Source organism: Fistularia commersonii, chromosome 24 (assembly GCF_037954325.1).
Source record: "Fistularia commersonii isolate RoL2024-O1a breed Wild chromosome 24, RoL_Fcom_v1.0, whole genome shotgun sequence".
NCBI classification, from domain to species: Eukaryota; Metazoa; Chordata; class Actinopteri; order Syngnathiformes; family Fistulariidae; genus Fistularia; species Fistularia commersonii.
In genome coordinates this window covers 8,505,458-8,526,195 of record NC_141307.1, presented here as the reverse complement: position 1 = coordinate 8,526,195, position 20,738 = coordinate 8,505,458, and the positions used below count along the sequence as shown (strand labels likewise).

At 44.6% G+C, this 20,738-nt stretch overlaps 5 non-coding genes across 5 annotated transcripts; all 5 read right to left on the bottom strand.

Moving 5' to 3' along the window:
- Positions 1-2,620: 2,620 nt before the first annotated feature.
- Positions 2,621-2,784, bottom strand: LOC147220099 (U1 spliceosomal RNA). Its single transcript, XR_015108265.1, has one exon. It is a non-coding gene; the product is annotated as a U1 spliceosomal RNA (small nuclear RNA).
- A 638-nt stretch (positions 2,785-3,422) lies between these two features.
- Positions 3,423-3,613, bottom strand: LOC147220098 (U2 spliceosomal RNA). Its single transcript, XR_015108125.1, has one exon. It is a non-coding gene; the product is annotated as a U2 spliceosomal RNA (small nuclear RNA).
- A 790-nt stretch (positions 3,614-4,403) lies between these two features.
- Positions 4,404-4,522, bottom strand: LOC147220097 (5S ribosomal RNA). Its single transcript, XR_015108429.1, has one exon. It is a non-coding gene; the product is annotated as a 5S ribosomal RNA (ribosomal RNA).
- A 1,182-nt stretch (positions 4,523-5,704) lies between these two features.
- On the bottom strand, positions 5,705-5,868 carry LOC147220096 (U1 spliceosomal RNA). The gene has a single exon (XR_015108255.1). It is a non-coding gene; the product is annotated as a U1 spliceosomal RNA (small nuclear RNA).
- Positions 5,869-6,505: 637 nt separating this feature from the next.
- Positions 6,506-6,696, bottom strand: LOC147220095 (U2 spliceosomal RNA). The gene has a single exon (XR_015108129.1). It is a non-coding gene; the product is annotated as a U2 spliceosomal RNA (small nuclear RNA).
- Positions 6,697-20,738: the final 14,042 nt, after the last annotated feature.

The following is a 20,738-nucleotide window of genomic DNA, read 5'->3' as shown; positions in this document are numbered from 1 at the left end:
ATGATAAACCTGGAACTCAAGCTGGGGAACCTGTGACTATTGTGCACCAGGGCATGGTCATTCACTTGAACCTCAGTGCCAGAGGAAACCCTGATCTTGTGAAACATCCTAAAACATGCCCCTACAGATCTAAGTCTAAACAGTACAGTTAGATGAGGACATCTACACCTTTTAGAAGGGGGAGGATGTAGCCCGTCTAAAATTTCATTACAGACCATACAGGCTAAAATGTGAAGATGTTTTAACATTTAAGTAAAATTAAATAAGACTGAAATGGCTGTAAAACATTTAATATTTCATGTTTAAAATGTGTTCATAAATGGTTAAAAACAAGGTTTAATCTTATCTAAGGCTTTTGTCATTTATTTGGGAATCGTGCTTTTAATCGCCACAAGCTTGTGTGAAACGTACAGCTCAACATGTGCTTTTGTTTGCATCCGAACTTGTTAAGTGTCAATATGGTATTTTCTTTAATTGTATTGGTTGATGTACACTTAGTGTCCAATCCCATGCGTGAGGGCGGGATCTGAATGAGGAAGGCAATAGAACATCTAGGCGCGAGGCATTCGACTGCTGCGTTTGCCGAGGGAAGTTTGTGAAGCTAAGCTGAAAGGAGAATGGTCATAAAACATTGTGGATGCAGAGTCTACGTTGCTGTTTTCGACTATTTAACCCTGTGATGAGTGAGTACTCGATGTATATGATTTTTATGCTTAGACGATATGTTGAAGTGCACATATGCGATGCTAATCGAGCGTTAGCATTGTTAGCATTTTACCGCGAGTTAATTTCATACTCTGTATGTAAAGTATATGAGCTTGGAATTGGAGACCTTTGATGCTCAGTGGACCGAGAGGAATTCTCTGGACGTTTCTGCTGAGGCTTAACCGATGAGTTTCACCGAGTGCACTTCGTGATGCCGTGATGCCAAGTCATTGCTAACCCGTTTGCCGAGAGGGAATCGCATGGTGATGGACAACATTTGACTATCCATTGCTTCGACACCAAAAGGATTAGTGAGTACATCAAAGCGCATGCATTTTATTTTGGGGCTTGTGAACAAGTGAAACGGACATTTTCTGGCCCAACGATCCCGAGCATCGAATCAGGCCTGCCACGATTGAACTTTCTGAGAAAAACAAAAAGGACTTTAAGGTTATGGTTTTTGAACTGGACTGAACTTGAAGGGATGTACATGGTTTTTGAATATGTTTATGTAGTTGCAGAGCGACAAAATCTCAAATGAACGCACTACCAATTTTATTTCATTTTTCTTTCTTTTAATTTTGTGAAACTAAACTTTAAATTTGTACTTAAAGAGATCTGTGTTTGTCTTAATTCATATTTTATCCTGAGGAGATGGAGGCACCGCTATAATCAAAAAGCATAAATAAGTTTAAGTTATCAAAGAATTAGGTATTATTGTTTCTCCTATTTACCATTGAAAATTTCATCTAAGTAACGTTCCCAGGGCCGGAACCATTGTACTATCACTGCATTAACTAAGAGGTTGGGTGCTACACTGCTCTAACCATAAATCATCACACACTCTCTACCTTAGGCTACAGCCTAAGGCTAAAGCCTAAGGTTAAGAGGGAGCTAGCAAAGGCCATACCAGGACTCGAATGCACGGCGGGACAGTTAATGACAAGAGAAAGAGAAAAATAAATAAAATACACATGGAAAAAGGAAGAGTACTACAGATGCAGTATTTGCGCCGAGAATGCTCATAGAGAAGTACAGAGAAGGCCCGCGGGAGCCCCATTGCCTTTTTGTACACCTAGAAAAGGCCGACGACAGGTTGCCAAGAGAGGAGCTCTGGTATCCTATGAGGAAGTCTGGAGCGGCAGAGAAGTGTGTTACACTGGTGCAGGACATGTATGCTAGCTGAGAGACAGTGCTGCGTACGGTGTGCTGTAAGACGGTACCAGAGAAGTTCAAGGTGGAAGCGGGACTCCGTCGGGGATAGGCCCTGAGCCCCTTCTTGTTCGCAATGGTGACGGACGGGCGGGCTGACGGATGAGGGTAGACATGAATCTCCACGGACCGTGACCTTCGCAGATGCCGTTGTGATCTGTAGTGAGAGCAGAAAACAGGTGGAGGTCGAGATAAGATAAGATAAGATAAGATAAGATAAGATAAGATAAGATAAGATAAGATAAGATAAGAACAACTTTATTAATCCGGAAGGAAACTGTTGTGCCAGAGTTCCAGAAAATATAACAGTAATAAATAATAAAAGGCAGAATTAGAAATCAAAATAAACTATAAACTGTAAAGTGTCTCGGTGAAACTATAGAGAGGTGGGGGTATGCTCTGGAAAGGAGAGGAACGAAAGTTAGTCGCAGCAAGACAGCATACATGTGTGGGGATGAGAGGAACTCGGGTGGAACGGTGAGGCTACAGGGAGTGGAGATCAAGAAGCAGGAGCATTTCAGGGACTTGGACACTCTGGATTGTTTTTTGGCCCGATCGTAAATCCACGCTTTTGCGGTGCACCTGCCATGTGCAACGACAACTCCCTGGTTGGGTCACGGCCCGGCCGGGAAGGGTCGGCGCGCGCGACCATAAACAGTGAACCCGGCCTCCAGCGACACAGAATTGCTCTTGAACAGCACGACAGGGGAGAGCGCGGACGCAGTCCCCCACTACCAGAAATTATGCAGTCGAGATTCCCACATTTGGGGAATTCGCAGGGGTCAGCACAGCCGCAGTGCAATGGCTGAGCCTCGCCCTGGGTGAACCACCTTCTTGATCATGGTATCTCCCCTGCCAGGTAAGTATGAATCGCACGCGTCCCGCGCACGGACCGCTTTCACACGCACGCCGTTCTCAGTCGGGGGGGAACCCACGCGGACTCTTCCGGGAGCTCACACGCGATCCCTCTCGCGCGCGCACACACACACACGCACACACACGCACACACGCACACACATACACGCGCACACACACACACACACACTCCGTCAAAAAACCGTCAACTCTGAGTTCTGACGGGCCGGGACGCCGAAAACGACACGGACGCTTCAATTTTCACGAAGAAGTCAGAGGACAACCGGAACACGTTCCGTCCGTCCTCCTGATGCTGCCAGGGGTTTCTGCCGCTCTACGACCGGGAGAACTTCCCCCTGAGCCCAGTCTGACACAGTCTATCGGGGGCAATCCATCCGTTTCAAATGCGATCCATTTAGGCTCAGTTCTGGTCCATAGTGGGATTTTATTGGGCTGCACGGGGCGAATGGTAGGGACAGGGTTTCAGGCAGACACGCTCGTGTGTCGCTATCTACCGCTCCCTACCGGCAGAAACAACGGGGACAGTGTCGCTGGTCACGCAGGGCACAGACAAGATCCGGATCCCGTGCGTGTTGGTTCCGTACGACATTGTTGGAGGCCACGGCAACCTTGATATCGGACACAAAAGCGGGGGGTGCACCGTTCCCAGAGATACTGCAATACCGGGTCGATGCGCGGAGTGGACGGAGCAAGCCCCTATTCCATCTCCCTGTTCCAAAAATCAATTTAATATTTGGTCCCCGGATAGGGGACGTATCAGATATTAAACTGATAAGAACAGATACTACACTTGATCTTAGCCAAAAGGCCGAGAAGCGATAGCCCCGCGCCCTCGCTCGACGCCAGCGCATCCCCCGCACCGTCAGCTTCACTCACGACTTCATTCACAAATCAACCCCCACCCCGTCTCCGCCGCTCGGCCCGGAGCGACGGCGCATCTCCCCCATCGCCCCCATCGCCCCGGAGACGGAGGTCCCGGTGGAGGCCGACGTTCCTGCTTTACAAGAAACAACATGGCCGATGCATCTTCCGCATCTGCCCGGTCACGTGGCGCATCAAAGTAAACCCAGGACTTCAACAAGCAGACTCCTCGGAACCTGATGAATGAATGGGGAAAAATGAAAGAGAGCCAGGGGTAGAAGCGGTGATTACTGGCGACCGCAAAGGAGCAGAGACCAGCGTAAAAAGAAGTGAGGGGGGCATCGAAGAGGATGAGGAGTTCAAAGGCAGTGGGTCCCGATGACGTAGCGTACAGGTGGAGGCATGGAAGTGTCTAGGAGAGCCAGCGGTACGGAGGTCAGCGGCTGGATTATTCAACAGCGAGAGACACGAACGAGAGAAAAAGAAATACAGCGCACATGGAGAAACACTGTACAGGGATGAGAAGAAAGGCGGCGAGCGACGGACGGAGGCAGGCGGCGAGACAACGGAAAGTGACCCGAAAGGTAAGGCGGGGAACTGTGACTGAGCGAGCGCGTGTGGCGTCGGGCTTCACGGTGACTCCGGTGGGACAGACACAAGGGAATGAGCGGCGTGTGTCCGTGTGTGAAATGTTGGCGCTCTTGAGAGACAGCACCCCCTGCTGGGGACAGAGAGGACGACCATGAAAAAGCTTACGGCACCTGGTATTCCCAGGCAGTCTCCCATCCAAGTACTAACCAGGCCCGACCCCGCTTAGCTTCCGAGATCAGACGAGATCGGGCGTGTTCAGGGTGGTATGGCCGTAAACGAGAGGGGCCCGCGCGGAAGGGCTCTTTATAAGCAGCCGTCCTCTGTCTTTTCCACCTCCAGTCATCTCCACATCTGTCAGGAGCTCCTTCTCTTTCGTCGCCATGATTACAGCCAGTGGCGCCCAAGGCTACTCGAACCCAACATCATCAGACACTCTTTACCTTCGGCTGCAGCCTAAGGTAAAGGGGGAGCTGCCAAAGGCCATACCAGGACTGGTATGCACGGCGGGAACCCTTCATGACAAGAGAAAGAGAAAAATAAATAAAATACACATGGAAAAAAAGGACGAGTACCACAGATGCAGTATTTGCGCCCAGAATGCTCATAGACAAGTACAGAGGGGGCCGGCGGGAGCCGCATTGCCTTTTTGTACACCTAGAAAAGGCCTACGACAGGTTGCCAAGAGAGGAGCTCTGGTATCCTATGAGGAAGTCTGGAGCGGCAGAGAAGTGTGTTACACTGGTGCAGGACATGTATGCTAGCTGGGAGACAGTGGTGCGTGCGGTGTGCTGTAAGACGGTACCAGAGAAGTTCAAGGTGGAAGCGGGACTCCGTCGGGGATAGGCCCTGAGCCCCTTCTTGTTCGCAATGGTGACGCACGGGCGGGCTGACCGATGAGGGTAGACATGAATCTCCACGGACCGTGACCTTCGCAGATACCGTTGTGATCTGTAGTGAGAGCAGAAAACAGGTGGAGGTCGAGATAAGATAAGATAAGATAAGATAAGAACAACTTTATTAATCCCGAAGGAAACTGTTGTGCCAGAGTTCCAGAAAATATAACAGTAATAAATAATAAAAGGCAGAATTAGAAATCAAAATAAACTATAAACTGTAAAGTGTCTCGGTGAAACTATAGAGAGGTGGGGGTATGCTCTGGAAAGGAGAGGAACGAAAGTTAGTCGCAGCAAGACAGCATACATGTGTGGGGATGAGAGGAACTCGGGTGGAACGGTGAGGCTACAGGGAGTGGAGATCAAGAAGCAGGAGCATTTCAGGGACTTGGACACTCTGGATTGTTTTCTGGCCCGATCGTAAATCCACGCTTTCGCGGTGCACCTGCCATGTGCAACGACAACTCCCTGGTTGGGTCGCAGCCCGGCCAGGGAGGGTGGGCGCGCGCGACCATAAACAGTGAAGCCGGCCTCCAGCGACACAGACTTGCTCTTGAACAGCACGACAGGGGAGAGCGCGGACGCAGTCCCCCACTACCAGAAATTATGCAGTCGAGATTCCCACATTTGGGGAATTCGCAGGGGTCAGCACAGCCGCAGTGCAATGGCTGAGCCTCGCCCTGGGTGAACCACCTTCTTGATCATGGTATCTCCCCTGCCAGGTAAGTATGAATCGCACGCGTCCCGCGCACGGACCGCTTTCACACGCACGCCGTTCTCAGTCGGGGGGGAACCCACGCGGACTCTTCCGGGAGCTCACACGCGATCCCTCTCGCGCGCGCGCACACACACACACACGTCCACGCGCACACGCGCACACACGCACACACACACACACACACACACTCCGTCAAAAAAAACGTCAACTCTGAGTTCTGACGGGCCGGGACGCCGAAAACGACACGGACGCTTCAATTTTCACGAAGAAGTCAGAGGACAACCGGAACACGTTCCGTCCGTCCTCCTGATGCCGCGAGGGGTTTCTGCCGCTCTACGGTCGGGAGAACTTCCCCCTGAGCCCAGTCTGACACAGTCTATCGGGGGCAATCCATCCGTTTCAAATGCGATCCATTTAGGCTCAGTTCTGGTCCATAGTGGGATTTTATTGGGCTGCACGGGGCGAATGGTAGGGACAGGGTTTCAGGCAGACACGCTCGTGTGTCGCTATCTACCGCTCCCTACCGGCAGAAACAACGGGGACAGTGTCGCTGGTCACGCAGGGCACAGACAAGATCTGGATCCCGTGTGTGTTGGTTACGTATGACGTTGTTGGAGGCCACGGCAACCTTGACATCGGACACAAAAGCGGGGGGTGCACCGTTCTCGGAGATACTGCAATACCGGGTCGATGCGCGGAGTGGACGGAGCAAGCCCCTATTCCATCTCCCTGTTCCAAAAATCAATTTAATATTTGGTCCCCGGATAGGGGACGTATCAGATATTAAACTGATAAGAACAGATACTACACTTGATCTTAGCCAAAAGGCCGAGAAGCGATAGCCCCGCGCCCTCGCTCGACGCCACCGCATCCCCCGCACCGTCAGCTTCACTCACGACTTCATACAAGAAACAACATGGCTGAAGCATCTTCCGCATTTGCCCGGTCACGTGGTGCACGCCCCCCGACAGGACGCCGAAGCATCAAAGTAAACCCAGGACATCAACAACCAGACTCTTGGAATCGTGTCCCCTTCAAATCCACCTGGAATGTGGCAAAAAGTCGCCCGTGAGGAGAAAAGACACAGGTGGAAAAGGGACGTTTGCACCGCTCACGATACACTGGGCTGCAAACGGGCGCCATCTTGTGAACCCGTCTGGTTACCGCATCGTTGCGACCAGCTCTCACAGAGACTCGTTGCTCATCGCCGGGAAACAGAATTCAAAAAACGTCACGAACACAAGACAACAGTAAAATGGATTTAAATCCACATTTACATTTAATTACATTCATGTTTTCGTCACTACCAGCAGAACAAATTTTAAACACGACGGTAAATCATCTCGTCCCGTGGCGAACACCCACTGGACCCCGGCACCCCAAACAGCCTTCGACGGCCTTGAACGCTAACCCCGCCCTGCACCGGCTAATACCGGCTGTTACGACGACTGCTGGTCCGGACGGAGCCGATCGCGCTCGGTTAGACCACCGCTTTTTCGTTGTCGTTTGAGTCGCCAACATTCAATTACCGACGCGCTCCGAGGCAAGATGGCGGAAGGCCGCGAGCTAGTCTGTTTGGCTAGCTGAGCGGCTTAGTTAGCCTTACCTCAGCTCACGAAATCTGTGACGTCGTCGAGATTTCTCGGCCGAAAGGACCTAAATTACCGTCAAAAATCACCGGGAGTTGCTTCGCGGTTGTTATAAACACGGTCAATTCGGTTGTAGGTCGAGAAATCGTCACTATTCTCTGTAAAAGTGAACTTACGTCGCGGGGCTGGACAGCGCTCTTGACCGGAAACACATCGTGGAACCCCGGAGCCTTCAGGGACCGACATAAACGGCCATAAACTCTTCGGTTCAATTCTACTTCCAACTATTTAAATTAATTCTACTTCAAACTATATGAATTAATTCTAATTCTAACCATATGAATTCACTGTACTTTAAATTATGAATTAAGAAAAGAGATGTGGGACCTGTGGAATCCCCTCCGTGGACACTTTCATCCCGAGTCCCGCTTCTCTGTACTCTTATACTGGCATTCTGTGGCTTAGCTGATGCCAGACCACCATCGATGACATGCAGAGGTTTTTAAATGCACTGAATGGAGAGAAGTTCTGACACACTGTTGATGAATCAGGTCCAAGTCCAGTCACCCAGCAGCCCAGGAGTCTCCTTCTGTGCGCCGGTCTGCTCCAAGACCTCCAACATCATCCCCGTCTGCAGGAAAACAAAGAACCACAGGACCCTGGGTACAGATCTCCCATCCTGGCTCTGTAGGAGTGACTGACGTCCTCTGAGCACCTTGTTGTTCTGTCTTACCTGAGATCCAACACCGACCCGCCCTGGACCCCCTGCTGTTCACCTAGAGTGAGCAGGACCAGAGGAGATGCCGTGATAATGAGCACTGTTGTGCAACTTGAAAGTCCTAGAAAGTGACATCTGGACATCTGGAGCTCATCTGAATATAAACCACAGTGGGTAAAAACACAAACACATAAGCTGCACTTGTCTGTAAACTGCAGGTGTTCACATTGTAACGAGATATTTACACATTAACCTTTTTTTTTTTTACTTTTAATTAGATACATACTGTTAACATTTGCAAATATGTCCTGGAAAAGCAGTGCCTGTAACACGGCTGATGGAAAATGTTCATAATGAATAAAACAAGGAAAAGTTCATCCATTTTTTATCCCCACTTTGTCCCAATCCGAGTCATTTATGGCTTTGCACATTTGACCCTCTGTTGCTATTCAACTATGAGAGACAGTGCTGGGGTTAAAGAGATTTAATAAATTAACTGGTAAATTCTTCAGTAAAATAAGTATTTGGTTACCAATAAATTAGATATCACAGAGCTCCCACAGACCTGTAACTTCTTTTTTAAGATGCCCCTCTGTTCTCCACACCTTACCTGTATTAATGGCACCTGTTTGAACTGGTTACCAGGATAGAAGACACCTGTCCACAACCTCAAACCGTCACACTCCAAACTCAATCAGGCCAAGACCAAAGAGCTGTCTAAGGACACCATAAACAAAAATGTAAACCGGCACCAGGCTGGGAAGACTGAATCTGGACTAGGAAAGCAGCTTGGTGTGAAGACATCAACTGTGAGAGCAATTATTAGAAAATGGAAGACATACAAGACCACTGATAATCTCCCTCCATCTTGGGCTCCACACAAGAGCTCACCCCGAGGGCTCAAAATGATGAGACGCCCACAGGGGGACCTAGAGAATAAGCTGCAGAGAGCTGGGACCAAAGTAATAAAGGCTACCATCAGTAACACACTACGCTGCCAGGTACTCAAACCCTGAAGTGCCAGATGTGTCCCTCTACTGAGATAGCATGTGTCCCATCGCGTCATCTAAATTTACTGGAGGGCATTTGGATGATCCAAAAGAGGACTATGAATGTCCTATGGTCAGATGAAACCAAAATACAACTTTTTAGTAAAAGCTAAGTGTGTCGTAGCTGGGGGAAGGAATGCTGAATCACATTCAAAACAACACCATTGCCAGTGTGAAGCATTGCTTTGGGGCTGTTTTTCTACAAAGGGACCAAACGACTGATCAGAAAGGCTGAAAGAAAAGAATTAATGTGGCCATGGATTGTGAGATTTGGAGTGAAAATCTCCTTCCATTTGCAGGAGCATTGAAGATGAAACGTGGCTGGGTTTCAGCATGACAATGATCCCAAACACACCGCCCGGGCAATGAAGGAGTGGCTTTGTAGGCAGGATCTACAAGAGGTAAGAGGTCTGCATGGAGGAATGGGCCAAACTACCAGCAACAGTGTGTAAAAACCCTGTGAATACATCAAGGGTAGGCAAACCCTTCAGCCGAAGGGGATATTCAAATCTTCGTACTTTTTAAGACCTTAAAACACTTTATAGCCTTGCCTTTGACACTTTATGGTTTTATTTGAATTTCTTATTCTCCCTCCTTCCGACTATTATTTATTATTGTTATGTTTTACTTGAAACTCTGGCACAACAATTTCCTTTGGGATAAATAAAGTTGTTCTTATTCTTATTCTTAAACAGGCCACATCTGGCCAATCAAAGATTGGTACAGAATTCATGCTTGATATGTATGATTGGATCAACGAATGTGGGAGCTCAAACTGGAGATTATCAATTTTTGGAGCTACTTCAGAACTCTTGAGAATTTATCCTGAACTGAATGACACGGATTGGCTTTGTTATTTAACATTTACTGTGGACCTACTGACACACATGAATGAGCTGGACGTGAAGATCCAACCAAAAAAACGGTTTGTGAATGAAATGCAAGCAAATGTCAGAGCCTTCAAAACCAAGTCGGTTTTATTTTCAAAGCGAATATCAAAAGAGTCTGATATGTACTGTTCACAAATACATTTTTTGTTTTACATGTATCATATTGTCAAATTTTAAAAGTCAATCCGGCCCCTGAGCCAAAAAGTTTGCCCATCCCTGGAATACCTTATGAAGACTTTTCAGAAAACCTTTGACCTGTCATTGCCAGCAAAAGGTATATAAGAAAGTATTGCAATGAATGTTTGTTCCTGACCAACTACTTATTCTCCATCATTATGTCCAAATAAGTTTGTTAAAAATCAGACAAGGTGATTTTCTGTCTCTCATAGTTGAAGTATACCAATGATGAAAATGAAAGACCTCTATCATGTTTTTAAGTGGGAGAACTTGCACAATTGTTGGCTGACTAAATACTGTTTTGCCCCACTTTATCTGGATACTGGGCACTGACACCTATTCAAATCAACATTTTAAAATGAGCTGATTTAGACTGTTATGATCATTTTGAGCTTATTTTAACCAAATTGTCAAATATTCAAATACAACATTCAAGTTTTTAGTTTCACCTATGAACAGGGTGATGGCAATCAGCACCAACAACACACTGAAGTCTCACAGCACCTTGACTGGACTGAAAATCAATGTCAAAATGAAGCTATGACAAACAGTGCACCTCTGCGTGAATTCTGTCCTCTTTAAACATATCTTGAACCCCCGGTGCATGTCTTCGCGATAACAAGTCATAACTTCTCACTCCAAACTCACCTGAAACACAATAACAAATAAAATCTTCAAAGGGTACAGAAGAGACCTGCATGTTTTATTCCTAAACCAAGCCAAGGCTTCTTAATCCATCCCCACATCTGTCATCTGGGAGGCCTTCAACCTCTTCCAAGTGCATGAAACCACCACAAACCTGGTCAGAAGCTTCCTCCAGCATTTCTTATTCTGTAAAACAACCACAGAGTACAAAATATGGTGATCATTGGAAGTGGGCTTCAGGGCAGGCTGCGCCACATCCCCTCTAGCCTTTACCATGGCAATGGAGATGATCATCGGTGCATCTCGGTGGAACGACGGAGGGGAGCTACTGCAGGCTTGACAGCGGCTGCCTCCAATTCGTGCCTCCAAATAATTATTGGAAAAGCCCCCCAGTACAACAGTTGAAGAACATGAAATGACCACCTAGATCCCCACCATCACCTCTACCAAATGCCAGCTGGAGAAGCTTCACTCCAACACTACCTGGGGAAGAAGAAGTTGGAAGCCAACAAGTAAGGTAGCATTTCCATCGTGAAAGGAAAGCTTACTGGCCACGGTTCCGCCTCGTCGAAACAGCCATTCCTTTGATATCAGAGCCGCAGGTCCAGCCTTGGATGGTGGAAGCCTCAGATGCAGAACAGACCAACGCTGCATTGAATCCCTTCAGTGGGTTGTAGGACAGGATACAGATTGGATTGGAAAAGCAGGATTTCCCTTGAAAGGTAGTAAACATCAGACTTTTCTACTCATCCTGAAATTTATTACAAAACACACAAGAGATGTGTTTCAGTATTACACATTTACAATACGCAATTAAAAATGTGTCTGTAGATCTTTGTGCAAGTCGCTACAAATCAGCCTTGCTTGTTCAGAGATGATTAAAAAATCCTTTTCACAGAAAGGTGGATTTAGAACTCAGTAAAATTAAAAAAAAAACCATTGTAACAGTTTTACCAGAGATTTTCAATAATAATGTTTTCGTTTCCCATATGAACAAGCAGATGAAAATGTGTACAAACAACAGACGAGAGTGCCACATGACCACAAGCATGTAATTGATTCCTAAGTACAAATACAACCACTAATACAAAAGTTTTTGAGTCATGCATTGCTCCATTCAGAAGCTGATCCAGGGTCAGCCATCGCAGCCATTCAACGACAAGAAAAACGTCAACTCTGAGTTCCGATGGGCCGGAATGACCGAAACGACACAGACGCTTCAATTTTCATGAAGAAGTCAGAACACAGAACACATTCCGTCCATCCTCCTGATGCCACAATTGGTTTCTATTGTTTTACAAACGGGAGAACTTTGCCACGATCCCGGTCTGCCAGTCTTTAAACGCGACCAGTGTGGTGGACGGATCGGGGCTGTCGTCTTTTGTCGTCAAACACAATCCATTTGCGCTAAGATCGGATTCCTTGGTGGGAATTTACTTCGGTACACGGAAGCAAGGCGTAGAGACAGGTTGTCCAGTTAACAAACTTATGTCGCACGTCACCCACAACCCTCCTGCCTCTTTGCATTATCATCTACCAACATAATACAGTAGACGCACAAAATGGCACGTTAAACATTCGTCTCCACGATCTTTGAGATGGCTGCCATCGAATATGTTATTATTTGCAATTTAACAGGGTGCACCGTCATCTTCACTTCAAACAACATCGCTGATGCGTCATCCGCATCTCCTCGGTCACGTGGTGCACGGCCGACCAATAGGACGCCTTCTTCTTCTTCTTCTTTTGGCTTTTCCCGTCAGGGGTCGCCACAGCGAGTCAACTTTCTCCATCTAACAGTTTCTAGTCCATACATCATCGCTGGTTTCACCACTTTCTTGTACACCTTTCCGTTCATTCTGGCCGATAGTCTTCTATCACATAGTACCCCTGACACTTTTCTCCACCCATTCCAATCAGCTTGGACCCGTCTCTTCACCTCTTTTCCACACTCTCCGTTGCTCTGGACTGTTGACCCTAAGTACCTGAAATCCTCCAGCTTCTTGATCTCCACTCCCTGTAGCCTCACCGTTCCACCTGAGTTCCTCTCATTCACACACATATATTCTGTCTTGCTGCGACTAACTTTCATTCCTCTCTTTTCTAGAGCATACTTCGACCTCTCTAGATTTTCCTCAACCTGTTCCCTGCTCTAACTACAGATCACAATGTCTGCAAACATCATGGTCCATGGAGATTCCTGTCTAGCCTCATCTGTCAGCCTGTCCATCACCATTGCTAACAAGAAGAGCCTCAGACCTGATCCCTGATGGAGTCCCAGCTCCACCTTGAACTTCTCTGTTACCCCTACAGCACACCATACCAGTGTCTCACAGCTAGCATACATGTCCTGCACCAGTCTAACATACTTCTCTGCCACTCCAGACTTCCTCATACAATACCAGAGCTCCTCTCTTGGCACCCTGTCATATGCCTATTCTAGGTCTACAAAAACACAATGCAGCTCCCTCTGGCCTTCTCTGTACTTCTCTATTAGCATTCTCAATGCAAATACTGCATCTGTAGTACTCTTCCTAGGCATAAAGCCAAACTGCTGTTCACAGATGCTGACTTATGCTCTCAGTCTAGTTTCCACTACTCTTTCCCATAACTTCATTGTATGGCTCATCAACTTTATCCCTCTATAGTTGCCACAATTCTGCACATCCCCTGTATTCTTAAAAATAGGCACCAACACACTTTGTCTCCTTTCTTCAGGCATCTTCTCACTGTCTAAGATCCTGTTGAATAATCTAGTCAGAAAATCTACCACTGCCTCTCCTCGACACTTCCATACCACCACAGGTGTATCATCAGGGCCAACTGCTTTTCCCCTCTTCATCTTCTTCAATGCCTTCCTCACTTCACTCTTACTAATTTTTGCTACTTTGTGGTCTACAATAGTCACCTCTTCTACCCTTGCCTCTCTTTCATTTTCCACATTCATCAGTTCTTCAAAGTACTATTTCCATCTTCCCATCACTCTTCTAGCATCTCTCAATACATTTCCCTCTCTGTCCTTAATCACCCGGACCTGTTGTACACCCATTCCATCTTTATCTCTCTGTTTCGCCAACCTGTATAGATCATTCTCACCCTCCTTTCTATCCATCCGAGCATACAAGTCACCGTACGCTTTTTGTTTTGCATTTGCTACCTCTATCTCTACCTTTCGCTATATCTCCCTGAATTCCTGTCTGTTCTCTTCAGTCCTCTCAGTATCCCACTTCGTCTTTGCTAACCGCTTTCTCTGCATATACTCCTGCACTTCCTCATTCCACCACCAAGTCTCCTTATCTATTTTCCTTCCAGATGACACACCAATTACTCTCCTATCTGTCTCCTTGATAATACAAGCGGCTGTTGTCCAATCATCTGGAAGCTCACCGTGACCACCCAGACCCTTTCTCAACTCCTCCCTGAAAACCATGCAACACTCCTCCCTTTTCAGCTTCCACCATTTTGTCCTGTGCTCTGCCTTTGTCCTCTTCATCTTCCTTGTCATCAGAGTCATCCTACAAACCATCATCCTATGCTGTCTGGCAACACTCTCACCTACAACTACTTTGCAGTCACTGATCTCTTTCAGGTTACCGCATCTATACAAGATGTAGTCTACCTGCGTGCTCTTACCCCCACTCTTATAAGTTACCCTATGTTCCTGTTTTTTTCTGGAAAAAGGTGTTCACTACAGCCATTTCCATCCTTTTTGCAAAATCTACCACCATCTGTCCCTCTGCATTCCTATCCTGGATACCAAAACTGCCCATCACTTCTTCATCCCCTCTATTGCCTTCGCCAACATGTCCATTGAAGTCTGCACCTATTACCACTCTCTCATTTCTGGGAATATTCTGCATCACTTCATCCACCTCATTCCAGAACTTCTCCTTCTCTTCAGATTCACATCCCACCTGCGGGGCATAGCCACTAACAACATTGAGCATCACACCTTCAATTTCCAATTTCAGACTCATAAGTCTATGTGACATTCTTTTCACCTCTTGGACATTCCTAACAAACTCCTCCTTCAAGATAACTCCTATTCCACTTCTCTTCTTGTCAGTACCATAATAGTACAACTTAAAGCCTGCTCCTAAGCTTCTAGCCTTACTCCCCTTCCACCTGGTCTCCTGGACAAACAGTATATCCACCTTCCTTCTCTGCATCATGTCGACAAACTCTCTACCTTTTCCTGTCATAGTCCCAATATTCAAAGTCCCTACTCTCCCTACTCCCTACTCCCAGGCTCTTTCCTTTCCTCCTCTCTCTCTGCTTCTGAACACGCACTCCTCCTCTTCTTCTCGTTCTTGTTCTTCGACCCAATAAAGCCAATAAAGCCACAATAAAGCCATCTAGTCAAAACAATTTTGACTGTTATATTCAGCATATTTCAGCACCAGATACCAGCATTAAGAATACCATGGTTATTTACAATATGTGCCAAAAATCTTTAACTTGGAAGATAAAAACTTTTTGTCCAAATGCCTTTATCTTTCATTGTTGAGTCTGGATTTGAGTGAATTTATTCATTTTGTAGATTCTATATTTTGTAGAATTCTTTAATATTCAGCATATTTCAGCACAAGACACAACCTTGAAAGAATTCCAAAGTTATTTACAACTTGTGCCATAAACATTCGATTTAGTGAGATAAACGTTTTTGATCAAATGGCTTTATCTTTAAACCTGCTGCTGGATTTCAGTAAATGTGACATATATTGAGTAGAATCATGGCCTATTCAACATATTTTAGCACCAGACACCAGTTTTAAGAATTCACTTGTTATTTATAACTTGGTCCAAAAAGCTTCAACATCATGACATGAAGAGTTTTGACCAGATAGGTTTATGGTTTAAACCTTTGGGTAGAATTAGGTAAAGATGACATACTTTGTGTAGAATCACATCATATTCAGCACCAGGCACCAGCATTAAGAATTTGAAAGTTATTTACAACCTGTGCCAAAAATCTAAAACTTGGAAGATAAACACTTTTTGACCAAATGGGTTTATCTTTTAAAGATGTGGCTCCATATCAGTAACTGTCGCAGATATTGTGTAGAATCATGTCCTTTTCAATATATTTTAGCACCAGACACCAGATTTCAATAATTCTTTTCTTCTTAAAACTTGTTCTAAAAAGCTTCAATTGGTAAGATAAACACTTGATGTCCAAATGGCTGGATTTCAGTAAATGTGACATATATTGTGTAGAATTACGCCCTATTCAGCATATTCCAAAAACAGACACCAGATTTAAAGAATTCCAAAGTAATTTACAACTTGTTCCAAAAAATTCAATTTGGTGTGAAACATTTTTGAATAAATAGCTTTGTCTTTCATTCTTTCGGCTGGATTGAGTGAATTTATACATTGTTTCGATAGTGTATTATCACATCCTAATCGGGAAATTTCAGCACCAGACACCAGCTTTAATGAATTCCAAAGTTTTTTAATACCTTTGCCAAAAACCTTAAACTTGGAAGATAAACACTTTTTGACCAAATGGCTTTATCCTTTGAAGATGCGACTCCATATCAGTAATTGTCACATGTATTGTGTAGAATCATGTCCTTTTCAACATATTTTAGCACCAGACGCCAATTTTAAAGAATTCCCTTCTTGTTTAAAACTTGTTCTAAAAAGCTTCAACTGGTGAGATAAACACTTTATGTCCAAATGGGTGTGTTTTAAACCTGCAGCTGGATTTCAGTAAATGTGACATACTGTATATTGTGTAGTATCACTTCATATTTAACATATTGCAGCACCAAACACCAGTTTTTAACAATTCACTTCTTATTCAAAACATTTTTCAAAAATCCTCAACTTGGTGAGGTAAGAACTTTTCAATCAAATGCCTTTATCATTTAAACATCTGGCTGGATGTTAGTGAATCAGACATTAATTGTTTAGAATCATATCTTATTCAGCATATTTCAAAAACAGACACCAGTTTTGAAGAATTACAAAGTTATTTACAACTTTTGCAAAAAAACCCTCGACTGGCTGAGATGAAAAATTGACCAAATGGCTTTATATTTCTAACTGTTGGCTGCATTTAAGTAAAGATGATATATACTGTGCAGAATCACATCCTATTCAATAATTTTCAACAACAGGTGCCAGCTTTAAGGAATTCAAAAGTAATTTACAACTTGTCAAAACCTACTAAACCTGCAACAGGATATTTATACATTTGACATATTTTGTGTAAGTTCAAATCCTATTTAACATATTTCAACAACAGATACCAGCTTTAAAGAATTCCAAAGTAATTTATAACTTGTTCCAAACACCTTCAGTTTGGGTGATGAACATTTTTGAATAAATGGCTTTATCTTTCATTCTTGCGGCTGGATTTGAGTGAATTTATACATTGTTTAGATTCTGTATTGTTTATAATCACATCCTTATCGGGAAATTTGAGCTTCGGACACCAGCTCTTAAGAATTACAACTTGTGCCAAAAACTGTCAACTTGGTGAGATAAAGATATTATATCCAAATTGCAACTATGAGAGCGCAAAGACCAGACATCCCCCTCCCTTTTTTTTTTGATATTAATGTATTTTATTTCCTGAGTTAGCAACTTGCTCCTTTCCTCACATTCACTGTTCGTAAGTATGTAGTACCACATTCCACCACAGGATGGCGTGAAACCAACTGTGATTAGTTTGCCGAGACGAGGTCACAGCATTAGTTCAGTGCTGTGTTGGACGGCAGTAATGTGGCTAATGTCTGTGTTACAGCCGACAACAAAACCCGCAAAACCTACACACTGAATCATCATCATTCACGTGTGCAACACAACCACTACAAAAGCTGATGCGGAAGCTGTAGTTAAACCTATCTGTAAATATATTCTGCCAACCCATGGCATACTGCAGAGAATAAATGAAGTTGTACACAATGGGTCAAGTTATGGACATTGACTTAAAGAGACATTGTTCTTATCATCCACAAACTGCAGGGTTAGTGGAAAGAACAAATGAAACAGTAAAAAACATACTAAGAAAATGTATGGAACATACAGGAAAGACATGGCGAGAGTGCATATATATGGTAAAAATGTATATTCAAAGGATTGATTCAAAGGATGGAGAAGCTAGAGCGGAGAACTGAGGAAGCGGAGACCAGGGTATGCCAGGTGGAAGACACAAGCCAGCGCCATGAGAGGATGCTGAGGCACCTGTTGAAACGGGAGGCGGCCCTGACGAACATGTGCGACGATCTACAGAATCGGATGCGCCGCAACAATCTGAGAATTTATCAAGTCCCCGAGGAAAGTGAGAAAGGTGACATGATTGGTTTTGTGAGGAACTTAATTGAGACGGCGCTACAACTCCCGCCCGAGCTAAATGTAAAAATCGAGAGGGCACACAGATCACTGGGGCTAAAGCCTGCGAGTTCAGCGCCTCCGCGCTCCATTATCGTGAGGTTTCTGGATTATACAGAAAAAGGAAGCAGTGCTGCGACAAGCATGGGCCCAAAAACCAGTGAAGTTCCAAAAGGGAGTGATTTACTTAAACCAGGATTACTCTCCAGAAATACAGAGGAAGAGAACGCGGGTCCGAGGAGTGATCAAGCAGCTGAAGGAGAAGGAGATCCGGGCAATGTGCCGCTATCCGGCGCAGCTGAGAATCAACTTGGAGTCGGGAGCTAAAACATTTCCTCCGCTGGTGGATGCTGTGCCAACGTTGAAGAAGCTCGGCATCGAGTTGCAGGTTCGCAAGAGAGAGAGACTGGAATGGGAACTCTCAAAAGATACATGATACATACAAGACAGGATGGTGGGAAGAGAGAAAGAAAGGACACATCACTGTCCGCCGCAGACCTGCGGGCTGTTTTGCTGGACTAAAATGATGAGGAGTACTGTGCCCGGGTAATGTTAAAATAATTAGATAACGTTATTACTGTCAATCTTAAAGTTCTATGTGTATTACTGTTCATAGTTTAAACAGCCAAATATGCTGAAGTTAAGTGAATCATATTGTAAAGTTATTGAGAGGAGAGGAGAGTTAACTCTGCTATTATTTTCAATTAATATTTTTTTACGATGAGACCCGTGTTGGGATCACCGCCTCACCAAAGGTTTTGTTTTTTTCTTTGGTCTGTGGTTTGGACAGCACTCAGTGCACTTTGCCCAGAGAGAATCTTAAATCACAACCCTCTGCCTGCATTACAACAGGAGCTGGACAGATATCTGTACTCAGCTGGACTATTGGAAGTCACATATGTTTACGTTATTTTTTCTGTTTTGTGTTTTAAGAGTTCTTATTTCCTTGACATGTCGGTTAGGTCGGCACAAGTGATTTTTGGTACTACTAGGGCAAGGATAGTTACTTTATGCAAAGGTGAATCTGGGGAGAGTAAAATGAAAATAGGAAATACTGATTTATGTCAGAGGTAGGGATTATCAGCTATAATGTCAAAGGACTAAATAATCCTATAAAAAGAAAGAAAATGCTGACTCAGTTGAAGAAATTTAATTGCTCAATAGCGTTACTACAGGAAACACACTTAAATGAGGTAGAACATAAGAAATTGAGGAGAGACTGGGTTGCACAGGTATTTTATGCTTTTTGTTCAAACAGCAGAAAGAGGGGAGTAGCAACTTTGATTAGTCATTCAATTAGTTTTGCAATTCAGAGAGAAGTGAAGGATAAAGCGGGGAGATATATACTTATTATGGGAACCTTGAGTGGAGTAGAGCTAACTATCATGAATATCTATGCCCCCAACGAAGATGACCCCAATTTCTTCAAAGAAGTGGCAACTGTAATGGCAAGAGAAGCCAGAGGTACTATAATTTTAGGAGGAGATTTCAATTGTGTTTTAAATGTAAAATTGGATAAAACTCCTTCTGATTATGGGCCCATTAGCAGGAAATCCAGGGCAGCAAAACATATGTTGGAAGAATTAGGACTTGTGGATGTTTGGAGGGCTAAGAACCCGACCACGAGAGATTTCACCTTTCTGTCCATGGTACATGGGTCATATTCAAGAATTGATTTGATTTGCATTTCAAAACAAAGCTTATATAAAGTCAGAGAATGTGTTATTGAACCTGGTACCCTATCTGATCATGGTCCTGTATATATGAAATTAAATTTAGGCTTTGGTTGGCACTTCAAATACTGGAGACTAAATATTTCATTGTTGACAGATTCAAGTATAAAGGAAAACATAAAAAAAGCAATTGATGAGTACTTCAAAATTAATGAAAATGGATCAGTATCCCCCTCGACTCTTTGGGAGGGGGCAAAGGTGGTGCTGAGAGGGAAATGTATTGAAATTGCGATTAGATTAAACCGACAGAGAATGGAAAAGGAAAAACAGCTGGAAAGTGACATAAAAAGACTAGTACATGAACACAAAATGACAAGGGACAAAAATGTCTTTAAACAAATACAAGAAAGTAAAACCTCCTTGGATGAACTTCTCACACAAAAAGCAGAGGGAGTACTTTGATACACAAGCCAAAGGTACTATGAAAAGGGAAATAGGGCAAGCCGGCTACTTGCCTTTCAACTGAGGAAACAACAATCAAGCCGTATTGACCCTAAGATAAAACACCCCTCCTCTCTGACCGAGGTCTCCCACCCAGAGGAGATAGCTGAGGCATTCCAAACTTACTATAAAAACCTTTATGATACATCAGGAGAAACACAAGACAAAAGGAAATTAGAAGATATATTCAAAAATCTTGATTTAAGAAAACTCTCTGCATCTGAGGCGGACGAATCAATAGCTCCTATCTGAGAAAACCCACCTATCTGACCCACCTAAGACCTGGTCTGAGGCAGTAA